At 39.2% G+C, this 25,660-nt stretch overlaps 1 protein-coding gene across 3 annotated transcripts in view; it reads left to right on the forward strand.

Moving 5' to 3' along the window:
• The window catches only part of LINGO2 (leucine rich repeat and Ig domain containing 2), a 1,932,610-nt gene that overhangs the window by 1,031,964 nt on the left and 874,986 nt on the right, over nt 1-25,660 (forward strand). For all 3 annotated transcript variants that reach the window (XM_077249262.1, XM_077249261.1, XM_077249263.1), the window contains exon 4: nt 20,034-20,192. The gene's annotated coding sequence lies outside the window, so the exon portion shown is untranslated. The remainder of the gene's footprint in view (nt 1-20,033; nt 20,193-25,660) is intronic.

The following is a 25,660-nucleotide window of genomic DNA, read 5'->3' on the forward strand; positions in this document are numbered from 1 at the left end:
CCGCTAGGATCCGTTGAAGCGTTTCTGGGTTATTACCTCATAAAGGGACACTGGTCAGAATTGCAAAAAACGGCCAGGTCATTAAAGTCAAAATAGGCTGGGTCATGAAGGGGTTAATTTCGGTGATGTGTCCCATTTGTCTGTTCTAAATAAAACCTTGAAAGCAAGAAAGACATGTGAACAAAAGCTAATCTAAAGTTTCCATTACAACTGGCTGTACAATCTGCATGAAATATATGTTTGTAATCTATCTTTTTTAGTAAAAGTTGACTGTGCCGCTGATCACCAAACAATGGACACCGATTTACCCTATAAATGTTTCTATTCGAAGCCACCAAGTACATGGATGGTCGCCAGGTAGTCGAAGCCATTACGTACTGCTCTTTTAAGAATTTTCTTGAGTATTAGCCAACACAGACAGAAGAGGACATTCATTTTGGCCTTTAAATTTTTGGCCCCTCTGCACCTGCACGGGCAAAGGTTGGGCCAAAGGTATGTCTGCCGCTCTCCTTAAGCAACAAAGTTGATCTCAGTAAAGTACTGCTGTGGGACTGGCGTCAAAAAATGTTGCAAAAATTTAACTTCATAAGATGTACAGTAAGCAGGTACCTTGGTAAACCAATTGAGTATAAGGAAGCAGTAATTGAAATGTTTGATGAGTGTTTACAAAACAGCGTTAATTGTTGGGCAAGAAAACTTTAATTCAATCCACTTCCTATCTTGCTGTATTTGGGTATCTGGAAACTGATTGGGATTTTTGGGGACAACCGGCTGAAGAATTGCTGCTGATATGGAACACAAATCCGCACAAAAATACTTATGTACTTTTGGATGTCAAACATAATCTTTAGTGACAAAAAGAAATCAAGCACAATATATTGAGCTACAATGCATTGTAGAATTTGAGAAGATGGAACCGACAGTCTTGACAGCGTATTGCGATGAGCTTTTTTTTCAAGAGCTGTCACTCAAAAGCTTGTATTGGTTCATGGCAGTAATTGAACTTCAGTTTCTTCTATGCACTACAGATTCTAAGATAAACTAAACATTTAAATAGTATTAGGACAGAAACAGAACAGGAAGCTGTAAGAAATTAATCTCTCTCATCTAGTCCGCTAGAACTTCTTCTAGATGATGGAATAGGGTTTCAGTGTGATTTTACTTTCTAATTTTTCTATTTCAATTTAGATATTGTAAATAAAAATCACACAGTTTATTATAGCCCTCAACCCACTCATGGTTGCTACTTCCATAAGGTGAATAAGCCATCTTGGCTCAGGAAGCCATCTGAGGTGTCCTCAAGGTGATGTGCAGCAAAGGAGGAGAAGATGGCAAAAAGAGAAGCACTCTGTAGTAGAGCCAAATAAACAGGAACTTTTATTGTTCTTGTTAGTATGAGAAACAAGTGTGGTGTGTACATTATTTAGTGGGCTACAAGTATGGGAGGGGATGCAGCATGTGGGGTAGTATGGAGGAAATGGTTTGATGAAATGGCACAGTATGGAGAAGAGCAAGGAAAGTGTGGTAAGAAGAACAGCATGAGATTGACAGTGTGAGGGGACAGTGTGAAAAGGACCCAAAGTATTGAGAGGAGGAAATTTGAAGAGTGGACAGTGTGAGGAGACAGTATGGAGATGTGGCCGCAAAGAGGACAGTGTGATGACACCTTGTGAAGAGGGGACATTGTGGAGAAGGGAACAATATGAGGGGAAACAGTAGAGTGGGGAGACCATAAACAGAGAATGGTGTGGTAGTTTTTCAAAGTAGTGTCGTGGTTGTAGTTAATAAGGACAGACATTGTGGGGAGACCATAAACAGAGAATGGTGTGGTAGTTCTTCAAAGTAGTGTCGTGGTTGTAGTTAATAAGGGCAGACATTGTGTTGGCTGTACATAAAGGAGGAAAATATGATGATATAGTACGTGAGGATTGAAAAATGTACCCCATTGTATCTAAAATTATATTAGCACCCCTTTCACATTTAGAGATAAATTGTTGCAATTTAGCATTTAAATAAGTTCTATGAATAATGTTTTTTACAAAAAATATTGTCAGTACAACATTTAGGCATTATGAAATTTGTTAACCTTGCTTAGCCCTCAGTTTTGTTAAAGATCAGTATATTCAAATAGTTTGCTAGCTCTGTGCTGACAAGCTAGCTGAAAAAGCTATTATTAAATGGAATCTGTCAGCAGGTTTTTGCTATTTAATCTTAGGACAGCATGAATAGGGGATGAGACACTGATTTCAGGGATGTGTCATTTATTATACTTTGTGCTGCTCTTTCAATACCATCAGCAGGAAATTACCACTGTCGGACTAGCTGCCCATGTGTATACTAGTCTCACTCCACTCCTAGTATTAACAGCTTACTGTCAATATACAATGTACACAGAAAGCTGCCAATCAGAGGTATGGGTTGGGTTAGCTTTCTGAGCTCTGCTGCAGCTACAGACTCTGATTGTATCAAAACTGCCGCACACAGCAAACTAAGTGATACATCATTAGGTTCAGGGTCTTTATCTTTATTATGCTGCTCTCAGATGAGGAAGCAAAAGCCTTGTGACAGATTCCCTTTAAGAATAGCGTCCCCAGAAACCAGCTAGACAAGAAACTGAAGACACATTGGTAACTACAGGAAACAAAAATGCTGAGTGTCTATGTTTAAATGTTTAGTTTCAATAGAAGTGCTGCATTATATTATTTGGTAGGTCTTTGTAAGCACCTTAAATTGGTATCATTTATTATAGTAAACTATCAGAAGCCTAGATCACATCAGTATATTGCGTTAGCTGGTCAGTCATTAGTTATCTGCAGCCATTTACCAGACTATATAATGCCATTAAGGTCCATGATGGTATTTATGATCCTATATGCAGCGTATCAGAGGTCCATCTATGTCCCATTAGATATATGCAGTATATTACCTTTATATCTTTGGAAGGCAGAATTTTGTAAATCTTTGCTAACTTCATGATCATTTACTGAGCCCTCAATAATTCAAAATCAGCTGTATAGTAAATCAATATAAATACAGCTAGATTGTAACATGAACATACCAAGGATCCAATGATGTTATAGTTATAAAAAGCATTTTACAACAGCTGAAATTAAACAATAAATTGATTAAGGTCCAGCTTACATTAGCATTACACTGTACAAGTATTATTGTGTCAAGAGGAACCTAATCCTCCTTCAAAAGGCTGAATATAAGATTGCAGCCATGTGCTTAGTAAAATAGGCATTGAGTGGTCTGAGCTGGATTCCAAGCAAAAGACTAATAAATTGGTCAGTGGCTTAAAATAATGGTTAATGATGACTTAACATAAGGTTGATAATGTAGTGTCTCGCGTATATCTAGTACATATTGAAATATGGTACATGGTGTTTCCTATAGCTTCACTTTTACTAAGAGGGATTGTGGATTTGTTGCATATAGACATTTTTCCATTTTAAAAATAGTAATGGATACATAGGCCTGCATGACTTCTTTCTCAGGATTCTTAAGCGTGTGGATTACATTACCCAGAAATAGATCAATAATTCTAAAAAAAAGTCAGACTATCTGTTTACTTCATATTTTATTTAAGAACACCCAGATTACACTGAAGCCTGTGTCTGTGGTCAAAGCATTCCGCAACTACAATACTATAATAAAAATTCTAATGCAATGCTAAATAAATAACTAATATATATATATATATATATATATATATATATATATACACACACACATAAATATAAATATATATATATATATACATACACACACATAAATATACATATATATATACATATATATATATATATATATATATATATATATATATATATGTATATTTTTTTCACTGCAGGGGTATTACTAATTCATGTTCCCTGCCCATAGTAAAATACTTATCAGCCACCATTGTATTCTGTTTTCGGCACTGCTTTGATCCTGTTGCACCTAGCTGGATCACTCCAGTGTTTGCTGGGCAAACTGGCTGTCACAAGTCAATGTAAGTCTATGAGAGCCAGAAAGAGGCCAAAACGAGACCTTCATAGATTTACATTGAGAGCATATGACCATTAGCTCTGTTTTCTGGTCAGTCAGAAGGTGCAGTTACAAGGTTGCAGAACAAGACCAGAGCGGCACCCGGAACAGCAGAAGATGGCAGCTGATAAGTAGATTACTTGGGGCAAGGAACATTCATTAGTGAGAGCACTCGGTTGGTGAAATAAATAAAAAAAAATACCAGAGGGGTCCTTTAAGAGGATTCTAATGAAAAAAATATCCCATTAATGTAATCTGATTACTTGTTTTGGGCAACAGTGATTTTCATCTGCATCAGTTTCATAAATGAGGCACGTAAATACATTGAGATAGTCGTCAGTGGACCTTGCCTGACCTTTACTACTCATTGCTGTCAAAAAAAGATTTGACTTTCACATTTCACAATCACAAAAAAATGTAAAATGTTTCGATTTTCAAACTTTAAATTTTTATGTCCTTAAATCAGATAGTTATACCACACAAAATAATTAATAAATAACTTCCTACGTGTTTACTTTACAACGACAGCCGGCAGGCAGGGGTCCTTATAATCCTACTTTACTAGTAAGCACTTGGCCATCTTGTGCACTTTCGCCCACTGTCAGCACTTTATCCTCATACTGCAACACACATATGGCCTCGTGCAGTTACTTTGTTCTCACTATTGCCACATACTTTGTACAATGGAGTAACCTGTCGGCTTCAGATAGCCTTCTATCTTAGTAGTTGCTAGTATATTTTTTATCTAACCTTACTGAATTTTCAACTAGTATGACGTGTTTTGCATTATAATAATTTTTTCTCTATTTTTACTACTGTTTTTTAAAATTTACTATGGATCCAATTTCCTGCTTCAGCAGTGCAATTTTGTTTTTTATTTTATGTATTCTGCCTAAATAAAATGTATTACTTGTTATAAACTTCTCTGTTCCCCTTTCTTCTGCTCTAATCAGCCTATAGGGGCTGTCGTTGTTAAATTGTGTATTGAGTTTTGTCTATAACTAATCCCATTGCTATAGAGATATTCTAGTATCTAATGTTTATTTTACATCAGCAAAATTTTTTAAACATTTTTTTTTTTTTTTTTTTTGGGGGGGGGAGTTAAACGGGTTTAACCCCTTCACCCCCAAGGGTGGTTTGCACGTTATGGACCGGGCCAATTTTTACAATTCTGACCACTGTCCCTTTATGAGGTTATAACTCTGGAAAGCTTCAACGGATCCCGGTGATTCTGACACAGTTTTCTTATGACATATTGTTCTTCATGATAGTGGTAAAATTTATTTGATATTACATGCGTTTATTTGTGAAAAAAACGGAAATTTGGCGAAAATTTTAAAAATGTTGCAATTTTCCAACTTTGAATTTTTATGCAATTAAATCACAGTGATATGTCACACAAAATACTTAATAAGTAACATTTCCCACATGTCTACTTTACATCAGCACAATTTTGGAACCAAAATTTTTTTTTGTTAGGGAGTTATAAGGGTTAAAATTTGACCAGCAATTTCTCATTTTCACAACACCATTTTTTTTTTAGGGACCACATCTCATTTGAAGTCATTTTGAGGGGTCTATATGATAGAAAATAGTGAAGTGTGACACCATTCTAAAAACTGCACCCCTCAAGGTGCTCAAAACCACATTCAAGAAGTTTATTAACCCTTAAGGTGTTTCACAGGAATTTTTGGAATGTTTAAATAAAAATGAGCATTTAACTTTTTTTTCACACAAAATTTACTTCAGCTCCAATTTGTTTTATTTTACCAAGCGTAACAGGAGAAAATGGACCCCAAAAGATGTTGTACAATTTGTCCTGAGTACGCTGATACCCCATATGTGGGGGTAAACCACTGTTTGTGCACTTGACAGAGCTCGGAAGCGAAGGAGCGCCATTTGACTTTTCAATGCAAAATTGACTGGAATTGAGATGGGACGCCATGTTGCGTTTGGAGAGCCCCTGATATGCCTAAACATTGAAACCCCCCACAAGTGACACCATTTTGGAAAGTAGACCCCCTAAGGAGCTTATCTAGGGGTGTGGTGAGCACTTTGACTCACCAAGTGCTTCACAGAAGTTTATAATGCAGAACCGTAAAAATAAAAAATCATATTTTTTCACAAAAATGATCTTTTCGCCCCCAATTTTTTATTTTCCCAAGGGTAAGAGAAGAAATTGGACCCAAAAAGTTGTTGTAAAATTTGTCCTGAATACACTGATACCCCATATTCGGGGGTAAACCACTGTTTGGGCGCATGGGAGAGCTCGGAAGGGAAGGAGCGCCGTTTGACTTTTCAATGCAAAATTGACAGGAATTGAGGTGGGACGCCATGTTGCGTTTGGAGAGCCACTAATGTGCCTAAACATTGAAACCCCCCACAAGTGACACCATTTTGGAAAGTAGACCCCTAAGGAACTTATCTAGAGGTGTGGTGAGCACTTTGACCCACCAAGTGCTTCACAGAAGTTTATAATGCAGAACCGTAAAAATAAAAAATCATATTTTTTCACAAAAATTATCTTTTCACCCCCAATTTTTTATTTTTCCAAGGGTAAGAGAAGAAATTGGACCACAAAAGTTGTTGTACAATTTGTCCTGACTACGCTGATACCCCATATGTGGGTGTAAACCACTGTTTGGGCGCATGGGAGAGCTTGGAAGGGAAGGAGCGCCGTTTGACTTTTCACTGCAAAATTGACAGGAATTGAGATGGGACCCCATGTTGCGTTTGGAGAGCCACTGATGTGCCTAAACATTGAAACCCCCCCACAAGTGACACCATTTTGGAAAGTAGACCCCCTAAGGAACTTATCTAGAGGTGTAGTGAGCACTTTGACCCACTAACTGCTTCACAGAAGTTTATAATGCAGAGCCGTAAAAATAAAACAAACATTTTTTTCCCACAAAAATTATTTTTTAGCCCCCAGTTTTGTATTTTCCCGAGGGTAACAGGAGAAATTGGACCCCAAAAGTTGTTGTCAAATTTGTCCTGAGTACGCTGATACCCCATATGTGGGGGGGAACCACTGTTTGGGCGCATGGGAGGGCTCGGAAGGGATGGAGCGCCATTTTGAATGCAGACTTAGATGGAATGGTCTGCAGGCGTCACATTGCATTTGCAGAGCCCTAATGTACCTAAACAGTAAAAAAAAACCACAAGTGACACCATTTTGGAAAGTAGACCCCCCTAAGCAACTCATCTAGATGTGTTGTGAGAGTTTTGAACCCTCAAGTGTTTCACTACAGTTTATAACGCATAGCCGTGAAAATAAAAAAAAAGAAATGTTCCCCCCAAAATTATTTTTTAGCCCCCAGTTTTGTATTTTCCCAAGGGTAACAGGAGAAATTGGACCCCAAAAATTTTTGTCCAATTTGTCTTGAGTACGCTGATACCCCACATGTGGAGGGGAACCACCGTTTGGGCGCATGGGAGGGCTCGGAAGGGAAGGAGCGCCATTTTGAATGCAGACTTAGATGGAATGGTCTGCAGGCATCACATTGCGTTTGCAGAGCCCTAATGTACCTAAACAGTAAAAAAAAACACAAGTGACACCATTTTGGAAAGTAGACCCCCCTAAGCAACTCATCTAGATGTGTTGTGAGAGTTTTGAACCCTCAAGTGTTTCACTACAGTTTATAACGCATAGCCGTGAAAATAATTAAAAAAAATTTCCCCAAAAAATTATTTTTTAGCCCCCAGTTTTGTATTTTCCCAAGGGTAACAGGAGAAATTGGACCCCAAAAATTTTTGTCCAATTTGTCTTGAGTACGCTGATACCCCACATGTGGAGGGGAACCACCGTTTGGGCGCATGGGAGGGCTCGGAAGGGAAGGAGCGCCATTTTGAATGCAGACTTAGATGGAATGGTCTGCAGGCGTCACATTGCGTTTGCAGAGGCCCTAATGTACCTAAACAGTAGAAACCCCCCACAAGTGACACCATTTTGGAAAGTAGACCCCCTAAGGAACTCATCTAGATGTGTTGTGAGAGCTTTGAACCCCCAATTGTTTCACTACAGTTTATAACGCAGAGCCATGCAAATAAAAAATTGTTTTTTTTCCACAAAAATTATTTTTTAGCCCCCAGTTTTGTATTTTCCCAAGGGTAACAGGAGAAATTGGACCCCAAAAGTTGTTCTCCAATGTGTTTCTAGTACGCTGATACCCCATATGTTGGGGTAAACCCCTGTTTGGGCGCACGGGAGAGCTCGGAAGGGAAGGGGCACTGTTTTACTTTTTCAACGCAGAATTGGCTGAAATTGAGATCGGACGCCATGTCGCGTTTGGAGAGCCCCTGATGTGCCTAAACAGTGGAAACCCCCCAATTATAACTGAAACCCTAATCCAAACACACCCCTAACCCTAATCCCAACAGTAACCCTAACCACACCTCTAACCCAGACACACCCCTAACCCTAATTCCAACCCTATTCCCAACCATAGATGTAATCCAAACCCTAACCCTAACTTTAGCCCCAACCCTAACCCTAACTTTAGCCCCAACCCTAACTATAGCCTTAACCCTAACCCTAGCCCTAACCCTAGCCCCAACCCTAACTCTAGCCCTAGCCCTAGCCCCAACCCTTACCCTAACCCTAACCCTAGCCCTAACCCTAGCCCTAACCCTAACCCTAGCCCTAACCCTAGCCCTAACCCTAACCCTAGCCCTAACCCTAATGGTAAAATGGAAATAAATACATTTTTTACATTTTTTTATTTTTCCCTAACTAAGGGGGTGATGAAGGGGGGTTTGATTTACTTTTATAGCGGGTTTTTTAGTGGATTTTTATGATTGGCAGCTGTCACACACTGAAAGAATCTTTTTATTGCAAAAAATATTTTTTGCGTTACCACATTTTGAGAGCTATAATTTTTCCATATTTGAGTCCACAGAGTCATGTGAGGTCTTGTTTTTTGCAGAACGAGTTGACGTTTTTATTGGTAACATGCTCGGGCACGGGAGATTTTTTGATCGCTTTTTATTCTGATTTTTGTGAGGCAGAATTACCAAAAACCAGCTATTCATGAATTTCTTTTGGGGGAGGCGTTTATACCGTTCCGCGTTTGGTAAAATTGATAAAGCAGTTTTATTCTTCGGGTCAGTACGATTACAGCGATACCTCATTTCTATCTTTTTTTTATGTTTTGGCACTTTTATACGATAAAAACTATTTTATGGAAAAAATAATTATTTTGGCATTGCTTTATTCTGAGTACTATAACTTTTTTATTTTTTCGCTGATGATGCTGAATGGCAGCTCTTTTTTTGCGGGACAAGATGACGTTTGCAGCGGTACCATGGTTATTTATATCTGTCTTTTTGATCGCGTGTTATTCTACTTTTTGTTTGGCGGTATGAGAATAAAGCGTTGTTTTTAGCCTCGTTTTTTTTTTTTTTTTTTTACGGTGTTCAGTGAAGGGGTGAACTAGTGATATAGTTTTATAGGTGGGGTCGTTACGGACGCGGCGATACTAAATATGTGTACTTTTATTGTTTGATTTTTTTTTTATTTATATAAAGGAATGTATTTATGGGAATAATATTTTTTTTTTTCTTTATTTAGGATTTTTTTTTTTACTTTTGGGAATTTTTTTTTTACTTTTTTACTTTGTCCCAGGAAGGGACATTACAGATCGGTGATCTGACAGTGTGCACAGCACTCTGTCAGATCACCGATCTCACTTACAGCCTTGCAGGCTGCAACTTTCATCTGCAGCCTGCACGGCACCCGGAAGTAATCCCTGCAGGACCCGGATGCAGCCCCGCGGCCATGTTGGATCCGGGGCCTGCAGGGATAGGAGGTAAGAGACCCTCGCAGCAACGCGATCACATCGCGTTGCTCCGGGGGTCTCAGGGAAGCATGCAGGGAGCCCCCTCCCTGCGCGATGCTTCCCTGTACCGCCGGCACACCGCGAACATGTTTGATCGCGGTGTGCCAGGGGTTAATGTGCCGGGGGCGGTCCGTGACCACTCCTGGCACATAATGCCTGATGTCAGCTGCGATAGGCAGCTGACACCCGGCCGCGATCGGCTGCGCTCCCCCCGTGAGCGCGGCCGATCGTGCTGGACGTACTATTCCGTCCTTCGGAATTAGGGCCCACCCCACATGGACGGAATAGTACGTCCAATGGCAGAAAGGGGTTAAATTTCATAAGCAATTTTTCAATTTTCCATAAAAAATGTACAAAACCTTTTTTTAGGGATCACATCACATTTGAACTGACTTTGAGGGACCTATATGACAGAAAATGCCCAAAAATTACACCATTCGCAAAACTTCACCCCTCAAGGTGTTCAAAACCACATTCAAGAAGTACATTTGTTAGGGTTGGCGGAACGCACCGAGTATATATATGTATAAATAGGTGCGTTCGCAACCCGGGGTCCACCATGCAGGAGAGGAACCTGCTGCTGGCAAATGGGGGCGCTATATGGCGGTATAAGCGAACTCTGTTAACTCCACAGCATCGCTAGAAATAAAATGCTGTGCCCTGTTAGCGTCACAGAGGAACACAGCTAACTGTCACGCACCCAGAAAAGCACACAAACACTCCTCACTGGAGGTGCCGGTATTCTAGGGGCTTATTTCAGCCGGGTCCTTGAATACATACATGCAAAATCCTCACCGGAGGTGCCGGTATTCTAGGGGCTTATTTCAGCGGGGTCCCTGAATACACACATACTGTACAGGCGCAACCACAAATAACAAGCTCATGACATGAGGTGATACTAGCGCATGGCCGTGCGGCCATGCAAACTTTTTATAGCTGCAGCAGCTTCAGGACCTTCCTAGGGAACCAATGGAGGATGCTACAGTACCTGAGCAACTTCAGGACCTTCCTAGAGGACCAATGATAGCTGTTGCAGTATCTGAGCATGTGACCCCTGAGCTCCAATGAGAGGTCTTACCTTGGGCATGCTCAGTGTGTGCAAAGCAGGACTTAGTCCCCGAAAAGCCTGCTCGCCGCTGACCAGTGCAGGCTGCAACAGCAGAGCCTGGAAAGGTAGCAGTAACCCTTTGCACAGTATCAGACTGAGCAAGACACTGGGACTGATGTCTCTGCTGTGCAGGCTCCACTGCGGCTGATGTAGAATGGGAGACCGCAGCAGACATGGCTCGAGTTTCCCCCTGTGCAGTGGCAGGAATTCGACTCCTAACAACATTAACCCTTTGTGTGCTTTACAGAAATTACTGGAATGTGGAAGGAAAAAGTTAATATTTTCATTCTTTTGACAAAAATTTAGCTTTACCCCCAAATTTTTTACTTTCACAAGAATAACAGGTGAAAATGGAACCCAACATTTGAGTATGCCAGTACCCTATATGTAGAGGTAAACTTCTGTTTGGGCACATCTCAGGAGTCAGAAAGGAAGCAGTACTGTTTCACTTTTTGAACGCAAAGATGGAAAGATTCAAAAGCGGACAGCATGGCACATTTGGAGAGCCTCTGATGTACCTAAACAGTAGAATCTTACCACGAATGACCCTATTTTGGAAACTACACCCCTCAAGACTTTACCCAGGGGTGTAGTAAGGATTTTAAACCAAACAAATCATACAGAATTTGATAACATAAATAAGGTCATCATATTGAATATGTTGTCATAAAAGTTGAGGGCAAGTACTCGCCACTCAAGTTTGCATAGGGGCGCTCCGCTATGCACCAAGAGTCGCAAGAGTGTCTTGGGGAATTAATTTCTCTCTCCTCTGACAAGTACAGTTATATGAAAAAGTTTGGGCACCCCTATTAATCCTAAGCTTAATGTTTTATAAAAATTGTTTTTTTGCAACAGCTATTTCAGTTTCATATATCTAATAACTGTTGGACACAGCAATGTTTCTGCCTTGAAATGAGGTTTATTGTACTAACAGAAAATGTGCAATCTGCATTCAAACAAAATTTGACAGGTGCATATGTATGGGCACCCTTATCATTTTCTTGTTTTAAATACTCCTACCTACTTTTTACTGACTTACTAAAGCACTTTTTTTGGTTTTGTAACCTCATTGAGCTTTGAACTTCATAGCCAGGTGTATGCAATGATGAGAAAAGCTACTTAATGTGGCCACTCTCCTCTGAAGAGTGGCATCATGGGCTCCTCAAAACAACTGTCAAATGATTTGAAAGCAAAGATTATTTAACATAGTTGTTCAGGGGAAGGCTGTCTCAGAGATTTAAACTGTCAATTTCCACTGTGAGGAACATAGTAAGGAAATGGAAGAACACAGGTACAGTTCTTGTTAAGGCCAGAAGTGGCAGGCCAAGAAAAACATCAGAAAGGCAGAGAAGAAGAATGGTGAGATCTGTCAAGGACAATCCTCAGACCACCTCAAGAGAGCTGCAGCATCAACTTGCTGCAGATGGTGTCACTGTGCATCGGTCAACTATACAACGCACTTTGCACAAAGAGAAGTATGGGAGAGTGATGCGAAAGAAGCCGTTTCTGCAAGCATGCCACAAACAGAGTCGGCTGAGGTATGCAAAAGCACATTTGGAGAAGCCAATTTCTTTTTGGAAGAAGGTCCTGTGGACTGATGAAACCAAGATTGAGTTGTTTGGTCATACAAAAAGGCGTTCTGCATGGCGGCAAAAAAACACAGCATTCCAAGAAAAACACTTGCTACCCACAGTAAAATTTGGTGGAGGTTCCATCATGCTTTGGGGCTGTGTGGCCAATGCCGGCATCGGGAATCTTGTTAAAGTTGAGGGACGCATGGATTCCTCTCAGTATCAGCAGATTCTTGACAATAATGTTCATGAATCATTGACAAAGTTAAAGTTACGCAGGGGATGGATCTTTCAGCAAGACAATGATCCAAAACACCGCTCCAAATCTACTCAGGCATTCATGCAGAGGAACAATTACACTGTTCTGGAATGGCCATCCCAGTCCCCAGACCTGAATATCATTGAACATCTGTGGGATCATTTGAAGAGGGCTGTCCATGCTCGGCGACCATCAAACTTAACTGGAATTGTTTTGTAAAGAGGAATGGTCAAAAATACTTTCATCCAGGATCCAGGAACTCATTAAAAGCTACAGGAAGCGACTAGAGGCTGTTATTTTTGCAAAAGGAGGATCTACTAAATATTAATGTCACTTTTCTGGTGAGGTGCCCATACTTATGCACCTGTCAAAATTTTGTTTGAATGCAGATTGCACATTTTCTGTTAGTACAATAAACCTCATTTCAAGGCAGAAAACATTACATTACTGTGTCCAACAGTTATTAGATATATGAAACTGAAATAGCTGTTGCAAAAAAAACAATTTTTATAAAACATTAAGCTTAAGATTAATAGGGGTGCCCAAACTTTTTCATATAACTGTATATCAGAAGAGAGAAATGTTTTAAATGGCTGGCACACTTTTTTTTTACATGTTTGCCCTCATTCATTAAATAATGATGATCACGTGATCTAGATGGGAAAAAATGGCCCTGATGGTGTTCTCCAAGGTCTTAGGCTGCTTTCACACTTCCGTCTTTTACAAGGTGTCGCAATGCGTCGTTCTGTGTAAAAAACCTGCATCTTGCAAAGTTGCCCGCAGGATGCGATTTTTGCACAAAGACTTGTATTACCGAAGCATTTGCGATGTATGGACACACGTTCCATACGTCATGCACTGGATGCGTCGGTATTTGGTGGGCCGTCGTATCGAAAAAACGTTCAAGGGAATGTTTTCTTGTACGACGGGTCCTGCATTTTAAACTGCGCAGGCACGGCCGGAACTCCACCCCCTCCTCCCTGGGACTTTACAATCGGCAGCGGACACATAGAAACACTGCATCCGCTGCCCACATTGTGCTAAAAAACTTCAACGTCCGTCGGTACGTCGCGCCGATGCTTAGCGACGGCCGCGTACCGACGGAGGTCTGAAAGAAGCCCTACCTAACCCTGGTAGCTGAAAACTTGAAAATTTTAAGGCGCTGGGGGTCATTATAACCTTATACCTGATCACTGTTAAAAAAAAGTCAATGAGGGAATAAAGCCCCTTAAATAGTCACCATTTTAATGTGTATCTGCGGTCGTTAGAGGGTTAAGTAGATCCCTTGCTCCAGGACATTAAAACTTTCTAACATCAATTCACAGTAGAAAAGATGCAAAATCCAACCATCAACATTTAGAGTGAAACATCAAGAAGGAAAGTCATAAAAATAAGGAAATCATGTGCTACCATAGCATGCAGCATCTCTGGACTTGTCACCAATGCTTTATTTATTTATTTTGCTCAATTGTATACAGCCATTAATTCCACAGTGCTTTACAGACATTATCATCACTGTCCCCAATGGGGTTCACAATCTAAATTCCCTATCAGTATGTCTTTGGAATGTGGGAGGAAACCGGAGAACCCGGAGGAAACCCACGCAAGCACAGGGAGAACATACAAGCTCCTTGCAGATGTTGTCCTTGATGGATTTGAACCCAGGTTCCCAGCTCTGCAGTGCTAACAACTGAGCCACCATGCTGCACATTTTGAATGTCATACAGTACAGACCAAACGTTTGGACACACCTTCTCATTTAAACATTTTTCTGTATTTTCATTACTATGAAAATTGTAAATGCACACTGAAGGCATCAAAACTATGAATTAACACATGTGGAATTATATACTTAACAAAAAAGTGTGAAACAACTGAAATTATGTCTTATATTCTAGGTTATTCAAAGTAGCCACCTATTGCTTTGATGACTGCTTTGCACACTCTTGGCATTCTCTTGATGAGCTTCAAGAGGTAGTCACCGGTAATGGTTTTCACTTCATAGGTGTGCCCAGTCAGGTTTAATAAGTGGGATTTATTGCCTTATAAATGGGGTTGGGACCATCAGTTGTGCTGTGCAGAAGTCTGGTGGATACACAGCTGATAGTCCTACTGAATAGACTGTTAGAATTTGTATTATGGCAAAAAAAGCAGCTAAGTAAAGAAAAATGAGTGGCCATCATTACTTTAAGAAATGAAGGCCAGTCAGTCAGAAAAATTGGGAAAACTTTGAAAATGTCCCCCAGTGCAGTGGCAAAAACCATCAAGTGCTACAAAGAAACTGGCTCACATGAGGACCCCCCCAGGAAAGGAAGACCAAGAGTCAACTCTGCTTCTGAGGATAAGTTTATCTTAGTCACCAACCTCAGAAATCACAGGTTACCAGCAGCTCAGATTAGAGGTCAATGCCACACAGAGTTCTAGCAGCAGACATATCTCTACAACAACTGTTAAGAAGAGACTTGTTTGGGCTAAAGAACAAAAGGAATGGACATTAGATCAGTGGAAATCAGTGCTTTAGTCTGATGAGTCCAAATTTGAGATCTTTGGTTCCAACCACCGTGTCTTTGTTTGACGCAGAAAAGGTGAACAGATGTACTCTATATGCCTGGTTCCCACCGTGAAGCATAGAGGAGGTGTGATGGTGTGGGGGTGCTTTGCTGGTGACACTGTTGGGGATTTATTCAAAATTAAAGGCATACTGAACCAGCATGGCTACCACAGCATCTTGCAGCGGCATGCTATTCCATCCGGTTTGCATTTAGTTGGACCCTCATTTATTTTTCAACAGGACAATGACCCCAAACACTCCTCCAGGCTGTGTAAGGGCTATTTGACCAAGAAGGAGAGTGATGGGGTGCTACGCCATGACCTGGCCTCCACCGTCACTAGACCTGAACCTAATCGAGATGGTTTGGGGTGAGCTGGACCGCAGAGTGAAGTAAAAAAGGCCAACAAGTGCTAAGCATCTCTGGGAACTCCTTCAAGATTGTTGGAAGACCATTCCGGGTGACTACCTCTTGAAGCTCATCAAGAGAATGCCAAGAGTGTGCAAAGCAGTCATCAAAGCAAAAGGTGGCTACTTTGAAGAACCTAGAATATAAGACATATTTTCAGTTGTTTCACAATTTTGTTAAGTATATAATTCCACATGTGTTAATTCATAGTTTTGATGCCTTCAGTGCAAATGTACAATTTTCATAGTCATGAAAATACAGAAAAATCTTTAAATGAGAAGGTGTGTGCAAACTTTTGGTCTGTACTGTAGATCGACAAGCGAGCTGCCAGTAGTGGATCTTGATTATTTATGTTTCCAAAAGCTTTCAATGTGGCAGAACCATTCATAATCTCACTGACAGCAAGGTATAGGAGTGTGTGCATCTCTGTACGTGGCACTTATACTTGATATTGAATAAATTGAGATTCTTTCAAAATTTTGTTTCCATTTTTTCATCATTTGCATGCAAATCAATCCCGCGATTTCCTTAAATACATGACTTTTCCTTCTTGGTGTTACATTTTCAAAAAATAATATAGCTATGAATGAAATGTGATAACGTACATTAATTACACATGGACTTTGTTCTATTAATCACATGACGTGAGTAAAATATTTATTGATTGCAATATTTGTTTAATATATATAAGAATGATTTATTTGCAGAATAAATGAGATAATTCGTGGTAGCAATAATGAAATGTCAGAAGGTATTTCTGATAAAAGGATTATAAAAGACAAGGTCACTTTGAAGCATAGTAAGCTATGTGCTGATGACACATATTTCCAAGTAGGATATATATTGTTCAATAATATGCTGCTGAAAAGATCATGCTGCTATCTGTTTTATTAGCTGCAAAGAATTGAAAGCTTTGACATTGGTCTAACTATGGCGGATTCCAATCTGTATTTTATCTCAGAGAAAATTTATATGACTCGACTTTTAATAGCCTTGACCTGCTTACTGCAAACCCATGTAATGAATTTCCTACACCAGTGATCATTACACTATATATTGATCTAATCTATGAATTGCATTCGTGTATATTTGTTTATTGCTTACATTCCGTTTAATGTGTTTCTAATTAAGCATTTGATTGCTTCACATTGCATACATCAAGTGAATGCAGATCTCAATACTTAACTTACTTACTTATAAGCATTTTATATAAAATATTATTTATAGGAATAAGCTGTTGCCACAATAATATGATGTTTTACCTACTAAAGTTTATTACATTTTATTATATTGTAACTATTAAGTTTTTATTCATGTGAAAATATTGAGAAGTAAAGATTAGCAAATTTATTTGAATGGAATTTCATTTTACTTAAATTTAAAAAAACATTTTCTCCTGAATGCATTTTTTTTAATTCTCTCCATGTGAATTCAGCAAAATAACAACCAGCTGCCTTCAATTTGGATGAACCATAGAGAGCCAATAAATGGTAAAAGTTAAAAATACGAAACACCTCACCACTCACCTCTCTGGCCACTGAGCTCGCTGCCCAACATCCACAACATCCACAGAACCTCTTCTATTCATCGACTCATACCATATTTCCAACCTCATAGCTGAAGGCCAGGACTTCATGCCGTGGCCAGGCCTCGAAGAGAAACTAAGGTATGACCAAGTTGGACTTTCTAGCCTATAGAAACAAGGTTGGAGATTTGGCATGCGGCAACGGAAAGAAGAGGTTCTGAGGACCGGATGGTAGGCAGTAGGGCAGCCCAAGAGGGGAGCGATGACACAAAAGCGTTATAAAAAAAAAAACAGAAAACCCACTTGATATTTCCAGGCATAGTGATCTCCTTTCAAACATAATTCCGCCCATCCACAACAAATTATCTAGCTAGCTGCACCCAGTAGGAGTTTTATTTATATCAGTTGGGTTGTCAGACATATGCTTTAGGTAAAATAAAGCAAATCATGAAAGAAAGCATGTTCTTAACCATTTGTAAGTTAACTTGATTTTGGATTTCATTATCAATAAACAGCAGTGAACTGAGAGCAGTTTGAACTTCCCCGGAATAATGATCACGAGTCTTTATCAACCAGCAAAGTTCTAATTATTTTACGCCAAGTTGTATAACACTATTATATTTAATGTATAATGCCTTATTTGTAGAATGCAATGACCATAATGATTTTGGCTTAAATGCCTATGATTATATGTTTCTTCATGTAATTCACTGTCTTACTAACCGAATGGTCAGTATAACTGATTCTACATTTGTATATATTTTCCAATTCAGAAGAATTAATTCTCTAAATAAATATCTGTGTCCAATCCTAAAAGAAAACTATTCAGAATTTCTACAGCGTGCGCTACCTCGACAGATGGTGTTTAGCATATGCAGATGTAACCTCGCTTAGAAAATTACGTTCTCTACATCTGTACATTTACGACTACAAAACTTAGCCATGAAAAATGCCTCATATTTTATACACCTGTTTGTTGTCTTAAACAAAGTGACTACATTTTCCAGAAAAAACTGCTGAGCAAATTAAATCTTGTTTGCTTTATCTGCTGACTACAACAACTTTTTTTAATTAAATTATTTATAGATTTTTTTGTAAATCTTAAATATAACTTTCCAAAATAATTTTATTGCCTCGGCAAAGTCTTAGATCGTTGCATCTGCTCCGAATGGATCTTTTTTGAAAAATAAAAAAGCATCAAATTATTTTAAAATTAAACAGTAGTGAGAAAACTAATAAATATGTTGTTATAGAAGCATTAAAACTCGGTAGGGTTTAACTTTAATGGTCGAGACAAAATTCTCATTAAGTCTTTGGCCTTGTGCCTCACCGCATGGGGCAAGCATATTATAATGACTGGCTAAAGCACTCCCTATCGTCAATCTGGTATTTTCATTCTAGCACCCTGCTGTGAGCTCACTGCACAATATTAAGATTGTTGCAAGCTTTTCAGTTTTTGTAATAGATATTGCAACATAGTTCAAGTAGAGTAATTATTTCGCTTTATATACATCTATGCCAGTTGAGCAAAACAGCTTATTGGAAAGACCTGAACCATATTATGTTTAATCATTTCATCTACATATCCATTGTGAATGCTATTAAACACAGCTTGGTATCAATTTTAGAATATGATATATCTGCCTATTTCATTTGTTAGGTTTTATTTTCATTTATTCTTCCAGTTTGGGTTAGAAGAACCATCTCTTTATGAAAGATGCTCACCGGGAAAAAATGGCTGATCACTCAGGATCATGCTGTTAGGACTCCTATCCACCAGCTGTAATCTTCAGAGGAACCTAAGAGCAAGAATTCAATATTATCAGAATAAATGAAGCATTACACGAGACCTAATAAAATCAATAGAATTTCATTGTAATGTCTAAACCTGCTCATTCCTCCAGGAGTGATCAGAAACAGATTTATTAGAAAAGTGAAATTATGATAGAGCAAAAACTTTACAAAAGTCTCCACCGCTACTGCAATCAATTTCAATGAAAGAACCAAAATTTTTTGATTCAACGCATGTATCCTGAAGTGATCGATTGCATGCAAAACAATATCATTCTAATGATTTCGCTCCTGTTTAACACCTGAGAAAATTAAAACTGAGAAAGAAGAAAACAGTAAGATATTCTTTTCCGAGATGGTGTTCTCATTAATAATGTCCGTCTTTTTTTTTTCAATTTTTTTTGCATGTCCTCATGAACTCAATAATGAACAATGAAAAATGTTTCAGGTTTAAATTGTCACAGTTCACTTGGTGCAAGAATATTCACAAAGGGATTAGGACTGAAAATATACGAGATTATAGGAGATGTGATTAATGACTTTCTTTATCGTGTTTTTATTTTCTTCTAGCATTGAATCAAGGATCAGTTATTTCTGGTTTATGTATGGCCTTTGTTTTTAGTTGTTTATTTATGGCATAATTTACTTTTTTACTTGTTAACAACAAAGGAGCCATTTTCATGATGAATCTTTTTCTAAATATCAGTATTACTGGTCGTGGATGTGTTTATCTAATGTGATCAGCCTCTATGAATCATGACCCTGTTATAAAGCAATTTGGCCAAACCAAAGTTCCCACCTCTATCGATTATCCACAAGTCAAGGGTTGTTCTTCCTTTGTCCATGCTGTATCCTATGATGTCGTTCTTATTGATCATTGTTTGATGTTTTCTTGATACTAGTAAGCACTTATCTACTTTCCAATTAAAATGCGGTAACGTGTGTTGTTGCAGATTCATTTTGACTACGCTGAGAGTGGAATCATGAATGATGAATCCGTGCTTGACAAGCTGGTGTTATCATGATCAAGTCCTGTGCTTTGATTTCACACAGTGGCCAAACGCTTTGTATAATCGAAAAGAGGGAAGGGATTTTTAGAGCAAAAGTATTTGGTAAGTCATTCTAGAATGTTCTGCATGCATTTGTACTTATATATCATCTATATCGTTTTAAAATGCAGAAGATGTGGCACTTTTGGGGACTGTTACAAAACTGTAATTCCCAGTATGTTCTGGTAGTTTTTGGCAGATTTGCAAACAGTCTCAAGTTTGAGATCGCTAGTCTACAATGTCAAAACATGGGATATTTAGCATTAAGTCTGCATTAAAATGATTGCTGTTAGGAGAGCTTCTGCCTCAGTGGTTATTACAAACAAACCTTATGGGCATCTTCTCACTTGACTTTCACTTGAAGGTTAACAAAAATAAGGGGCAGGAAGAATAACACATGACTGTTGGATCTGCAGAATACCTCTGGTTCTTTTTTTGCAAGTAACTATGGAAACATATAGGTATCCATAAGAGCCATACAATCTTTCTAGTGAATGCATGAAAACATGCTTTTCATCTGCAATATCTGCAGTGAATATCAGAAGACATAGATAGTTAACAATTTGTATGTAGAAAGATATTTGTGTCACATGCATTTAAGTCTTATGTATATCATAGGTGCAGGTCCCACCAAATGAGACAAGAGCAGGAGGACATTTGGTCTGGGAATAGGTGCAGGACATTTTGTGCTGTTTCAATTATTACTATACCATATAAAGTAACGGCAAATTACTAATGCAGGATGTAGATATGTTGCTAGAAAAGGTTTCAGTTTGGCCAATGCTCTTTCCTCAGTCTTCTGCAACAACTTTCAGCATCCAGTTCCTGGCTGTTTGTTACCGGTTTTTACAAATGTGCAGGCAGCAGATGCAATGTTTGCATTTATGCCTTGGACAAAACTAAGATGTTTTGGTCTTTTTCTGGTAAATCTTATGATATTTCTTCATTCATCAATTGCTATACTCAATATGTGACATATTGCATCTGCTGCCTGTATTGATGGGCGAGTAATCTCGTTGCTCGGGCTTTCCTGAGCATGCTCGGGTGGTTTTCGAGTATTTGTTAGTGCTCGGAGATTTAGTTTTCCTTGCCTCAGCTGCATGATATATGGCTGCTAGACAGGCTGAATACATGTGAGGAATGCCTGTTTGTTACGTAATTCCCACATGTATTCAGGCTGTCCAGCAGCTGTAAATCATGCAGCTGAGGCAACGAAAACCAAATCTCTGAGCACTAACAAATACTCGGAGGTCACCCAAGCGTGCTCTGGAAAACCCGAGCAACGAGTACACTCACTCGTCACTAGCTGCCTGTCATGCAAATTCAATACATTGGGTGTACTATACACAAAGTAAAAAAACTATTGCGGCACATTCATGATAAGAATGCGGCACATTCTGGTGCTTCTAAACATTTTGTCAATGTTCACAAAGGGGATACTTCCCATTTGGCATTTTATGTATTTGAGAAGGTACATAAACCTATCCAAGGTGGTAACAGGCAAAATCTGTTGATAATACGTGAAACTTTTTGGATTTTAAAACTTGATTGTAAATATCCTAGAGGCATGAATTTGACAAATTATTTGTTTTATGTTTAATGATATTTTTGTGCTTGCTAATTGTTTTCCCACTTTGTAACATCTGGTGCATAATTAATGCAATTGTGTACATGCTTCTTGATTGGTGTTCTGTCTTATATAGGTTTATGTCACTTTGTATTTTATATCCTATGATTAAGGGTGCTGGTAACGAGCCAGAAATGCGTCAGGTGCTTCCTATGTTTTTAACATGGCTTGACATGCCGAAATAAAGTTTTTTGATATTTTTACACAAGTTGGTGTGCCGGATCCTTGCTTTTCTCCGTGGCTGTGCTCACCAGCGGAACGAGCACCAACCTGTTTGTCTGATTGGACTCAGCCTCATTTGGTTTTCTTTCTGGACTAGGTTGACAGCCCCGTAAACCTTCCTCTCCTATACCGTATATGTCCCCTCTGATTTGTAAAGCACTAAGGAATATGGTGGCGAGATAGAAATAAAAAGATCATTATTTATTTTATTATAATCGTAGCTCGATTTTCTCGGACAGTTACAGTGCCTTAATAAAATATTCATATCCCATGAACCACATTTTTATCATGCTATACCTGCAAACTTAAATGTATTTTATTATGATTTTATGTGATATAACAACACAAAGTAGAAAATATTTGTCAAGTGTAAAGGAAATAATACGTGTTTTCTATTTATTTAAAAAATATAAATCTGAAAATTTTGACTTGCATTTGTATTTAGCCCCTTGTAAGCTGATGCTCCTAAATAAAATCTATAAAATCCTTAGTGACCAATTGTCTCCAGATGTCATACAATTAGTAAATTGAGCCTACCTGTGTGTTATTCATTCTCAGTATAACTACAGCTGTTTTGTGATGGTCTCAAAGGTTTGTTAAAAATATTAGGGAACAAAAAGCATCATGACAAACCATGGGACACACCAAACAGGTCAAGGATAACAATGTGGAGAAGAGTAGAGCAGAGTTAGGTTCTAAAAAAATTGTCCAAGTTCTGAACATCTCACGGTGCACTTTTTAGTACATCATCCAAAAATGAAAGGAGTATGGTACAACTGCAAACCTACCAAGACATGAACGTCCACCTAAACTGACATCCCAAGCAAGGAGAGAACTAATTAGAGAAGAAGCCAAGAGGCTTATGGTCACTCTGGAGAAATTACAGAGATCTACAACTCAGGTGGTCATGTACTCTACAAATCTGACCTTTATGGAATTGTGAATAGACAAAAAAACACTTTTGAAAGCAAATCACAAGAAATCCCTTTTACAGTTTGCAAAAGCCATGTCGGTGATACAGTTAGCATGTGGAAGAAAGAAGATGCTAACTGTGTTCAGATGAGACCAAAGCAGAACTTTTTGGGCAAAATGCTATGTGTGACTGAAAATTAACACTGCATATCACCCTGAAAACACCCTCCCCAATGTCAAACAAAGTCAACTGTTGTGATCCTTTTCTTCAGCATGGACAGTGAAACTGGTTGGAGTTGATGCGAAGATGGATGGAGCTAAATACACAGCAAAATTTGTTAGAGACTGCAAAAGACTTAAGACTGGGACATAGGTTCACCTTTCAGCAGCACAATGACCCTAAGCATACCACCAGAGCTACAATGGAATGGTTTAGATCAAAGCAAATTCATGTGTGTGAATGGCCCAGTCACAGTCCAGACCTAAAGCCCATTAACCATCTGTTGCAAGACTTGTATATTGCAGTTCACAGATGCTCTTCCTCCAATTTCACTGAACTAGAGCTAGTGTCCAAAGAACAATAGATTACAATTTCTGCCTCTAGATATACAAAGCTGGTAGAGACATACCACAAAAGACTTGCAGCAATGATTACAGTGAAAGGTGATCCTACAAAGTATTGAATCGCGGGGGTGGGGGTGGGCTGAATACAGATGCAAGTCACGATTTTCTGAATAATATTTTTAAAATACTTATATACAACATATATAAACAGGAGAATAAGGAGCATATAGTACTATATATGTAAAATATATATCTTTATTAGTATAAATCGTAAAAACAGAAATCAGTAGTACAATACAATATTAGGCATTCCAGATCAAGCACAAAGGAGGAACCACCACCCCAATGCCCCCCTATATATATGAGTAACTACGCACAATGGGAAAAAGAAGAGATCCCCATGTGGAGAGTGAGGTTGGCAAGCAGAGATATGTATAAATAGTAGTCCAACAGCTGAACTAGGGCTGGAATAGCGATAATAAATAATCCAAAGCAAGACAATGGATAAAACAAATGAGCTTACCAATAAAGGAGGGCAGAGGGGGGGAGTCCCACCGGAAAGAAGCGCCCCGACGCGCGTTTCGCAGCACTGCCACACCGCTTTCTCAAGGGGATAAGGAATAAGCCAGTGAAGGACCTTAAAATAACCCCCCTGACCCTGATCACGTGTGCGGTCCCAACCAATCCGAGTAGCGCAAGCTATGAAGAATAAATAATAAAAACCACAACATCATGACGACATGTTGCCACACATAGTGGAAAGATATATACAAAAACAATGTGGTATTGGACAACAGCATAGCATCATAACATCTGTCACATATAAATATAGTCCATTTGATATCAGATGGGTATAAGCAGCAGGCTCAATCCATAGGAGAAGTCCTCATTATCAGATGGCAGGAGTTGTTAATTTATTGTATACGGAACAGGGGTCAAGGGAGGGCCCATAAATGAAGAGTGTTACTGATAATAATAAAAAAATAAAAAATAAATTAAAAACATGAAAATAAAATTAAAAACACAAAGAATCCGGAGGGAAAATGATGGGAAACAACAAGAACAGACCAAGGGAGTGAAAGCTAAAGATAGGGAGCAAAGCTCAAAGATTCATTGAGACCTCTAGGGGTCAAGGTATCAAGCAAGACAATCCATTTAGATTCGATTTGTGCCAGTTGTTTCTTGTTGTCACCACCTCTGATGCCGAGATGGATTGCATCAATCCCCCTAACTGATAACAGTTCTTCATTACAGTTATGGTGTAGCCTAAAATGGCAGGGGATAGTTTTTAAATCAGTTACCGTGGACACTGTCCTGGCCACGCCAATGTCCCGCACATGCTCTCGTACACGAACTCTAAGTTCACGGATGGTAAGACCAACGTATATCCTTGGGCATGTACAAGTCGCATAATAAATCACATTAGTGGTACTGCAGGTTATACGCTGTCTAATTTGAAAAACCCTAGAGCCGTCACTTGAGATGAAATCAGAGCAGCGAAGGACATTGGCGCAGGCAAGACAGTGCCCACATGGAACACATCCCGGGCAGGGACCACCTATATCAAAGATGTTAGTTGTAGCAGGGATATAATGGCTCTTAACCAGCATATCATTGAGACTCATACACCTTTTAGGAGTCATCAGAGGAAAGCTGCCCAGGGCAGCACACATGGAGGGCTCAGTATGAAGAATGGACCAATGTTTTTTAAAGATAGAGCGCATGTTCTCCTACTCATGATTGTAGGTAGAGATAAATCTGATATGTCCACCGCTACCTACAGTCCGACGTCGAGTAGTAGAGTGCAGTAGACCACTTTGTGGGGTTATCCGGGCACGGTCGTAACCGGCTTTTATGGATATACGACTGTAGCCGCGAGCTGTGAATCTCTGTTTAAGGTCACCCGCCTGTGACTCAAATTTGGCCTCGGAGGAGCAAATTCGCCGCATCCTGAGAAACTGTCCGACCGGGACGGCCCTTACGGTGGCTGTATGGTGAGCAGAGGTAGCATGTAACAGAGAGTTAACAGCGGTTGGCTTCCTGAACACATCCATCTGGATGCGCCGGTCATGATCGACCTCCAGACGGATGTCCAGGAAGTCAACCGTAACCTCACTGAAAATGTATGTGAGACGTGTATTAAGTAAATTGTTGTTTAAATTTCTCATAAAATCGAGCTGGTGGACAGATTCCCCCCACAAAAACA

The sequence above is a fragment of the Ranitomeya variabilis genome, chromosome 1, assembly GCF_051348905.1.
Source record: "Ranitomeya variabilis isolate aRanVar5 chromosome 1, aRanVar5.hap1, whole genome shotgun sequence".
Lineage (NCBI taxonomy): Eukaryota > Metazoa > Chordata > Amphibia > Anura > Dendrobatidae > Ranitomeya > Ranitomeya variabilis.